The following is a 2,147-nucleotide window of genomic DNA, read 5'->3' on the forward strand; positions in this document are numbered from 1 at the left end:
CAAAGGTCTTCCAAACAGTTTAGTGCTTAGTGTTCATAGCACAACAATGCAACTTAATTCACAGGGTATTTTGGCAACTCTTAATCTGAGGAAGAATTGGGGCTTTGGAAAAATAAGGCTTTAATATTAAATGCTTGTTTTCTAGCTAAATTTTTATCGACTGTGAAAGTTCAGATTCTTAAGTTCAACCAAACTTTGAAATGACTGATTGGTTCAAAGTGGTTTCATGTAGAAACTTCTCTGTAACAAAAACTTGGCATTGAGTGCAAAGGCTCCACTGTTTTTGAGCAAAGCTTACAAAGGGTTCGGGGTTGGGTGGGTGGGGAAGGACGAGGGGCTCTGCTCTTTTACAACAGCAGGCATTTTCTCTTCCTTGTCTTGACAGGGAGTGGGCAGAGAATGGCTCTGGTGGCTTCATCAAACACTGTCTTGAGGCCTTACTGCGTGAGTGCAGAGCACTCCAGGTATTTGACAGCACCGAGCTCCTTGGCCATGGCTGGGGGTATGTGATGGGAATCAGTTTCTCCTTTGGCTTTTCAATTGTGTCCTTATCATCCCTCAGATCTGGCTTGGTTCCCACGAGGATGATGAGATTGTTGGGACAAAGGTGGGAGTGTTGGGGCAAAGGTGTCGCACCTCGGGGTACCACTTTGCCCCGACGTTTTCAAATGATGCAGGACTCACCAGGGAAAAGCAAATTAAGAACACATCTGTTAGTGGATAGGAGAGGGGGCGTAATTGATCGTAATCTTCTTGTCCAGCTGTATCCCATAAGCCCAGATACACGGGTTTTCCATCTACCGTAACATTGACAGAGTAGTTCTCAGACAGTGGTGATGGATTCTCCAGGAAATGCATTGGTTGTGTAACTGATCAATAGGGCAAGTTTTACCGACAGCTCCGTCTCCCACCACCACACACTTGATGGGCTGCATCTGGGCCGCCCACGGGGTGGCAAAGACATCGGCCCAGGGCGTGGCGGGTGCGCGGGGTGTCAGGTTCCGGGGCCGTCCACGCAGCCTCGCGTTCAGCTGACTGCGAGCCGGAGCCCAGCGGTAGCCACCACCCAAAAAGCTGGAGGAAAACTTCTCTGTTCAGCTTTTTTATTTCCTCATTTCTTCCATATGCTTCAGAATTTCTGGCTGAAGAGAAAATATAAGAGTCTCTTCTGATGTCCACTTTGGTCTTTTCCTTATTTCTTGTCTTCTTTTACATGAAGAATTGTAAAGGGGAAAAAATGACCTTTTACTGTCTTCCTGTATGACGTTCTTGATGTTATCCCATCTTATGCTCTTTGATCATCAGTGTCTAGTTCACCAAGTCTGTTCTTAAGATGATCTCTAAATTCAGGTGGAATATGTTAACAGTCATATTTTGGCTGTCATAGACTCCCATGACTTTAATTTTCTTCGGCTTCACCCTGAATTTGCATATGAGCAATTGATGATCTACTCCACAGCCTGTCCCTGACCTGGTTTGGGCTGATAATGACGTGGAAGTTTTCCACCTCTCTTCCAACTGATGTAGTCAGTTTTGATTTCTGTGTTCTGGTAAGATCCATGTGTTTAGTAGTCTTTTATGTTGTTTTAAAAAGATACTTACAGTGAATAGGTAATTCATCTTGCAAATAATTTCTATCACCAAGGCAGTATTCTCCAACTACTGATCCTTCATCTTTGTTTCCAACCTCTACATTCCAATCACTAGTAATTATCAATATATCTTGATTGCATGTTTGATTGATTGTGTACTGAAGAATTGGGTAGAATTCTTCAATTTCATCATCACTGGCTGTAGTGATTGGTGTGTAAATTTGAATAATAGCTTTATTAACTGGTCTCCCTGGTAGGCATATGGATGTTATCCTATCACAGATAGCATTACAATTCAAGATAGTTCTTGACTTTTTTTTGTGTTTGTGAATTGAGTGATAGTTTCCATGGGAAAACATCAGTTTTACACCATTGTTTCATTGCAATGATTATAATCTCCTTCGTGCATCATCATTCAACAGTATTTGCTTCTATTCCCTCTGGGATTTTTTTTTTCGGGGGGAGGAATATACACAAAAACACTCGAGTATATAATAATTTAAACAACCAAAGGGCACATTCTGCAAGCCTGCCTCCTGGCTGCCAGCACTGTCT

At 42.7% G+C, this 2,147-nt stretch overlaps 1 protein-coding gene and 1 pseudogene across 1 annotated transcript in view; one reads left to right on the forward strand and one right to left on the reverse strand.

Moving 5' to 3' along the window:
• Nucleotides 1-2,147, forward strand: part of ZNF569 (zinc finger protein 569) — a 20,070-nt gene that overhangs the window by 13,552 nt on the left and 4,371 nt on the right. The gene's annotated exons all lie outside the window — the stretch shown is intronic.
• LOC102814726 lies at nucleotides 348-935 on the reverse strand (annotated as a pseudogene).

The sequence above is a fragment of the Chrysochloris asiatica genome, unplaced genomic scaffold (assembly GCF_000296735.1).
Source record: "Chrysochloris asiatica unplaced genomic scaffold, ChrAsi1.0 scaffold00104, whole genome shotgun sequence".
Classification (NCBI taxonomy): domain Eukaryota; kingdom Metazoa; phylum Chordata; class Mammalia; order Afrosoricida; family Chrysochloridae; genus Chrysochloris; species Chrysochloris asiatica.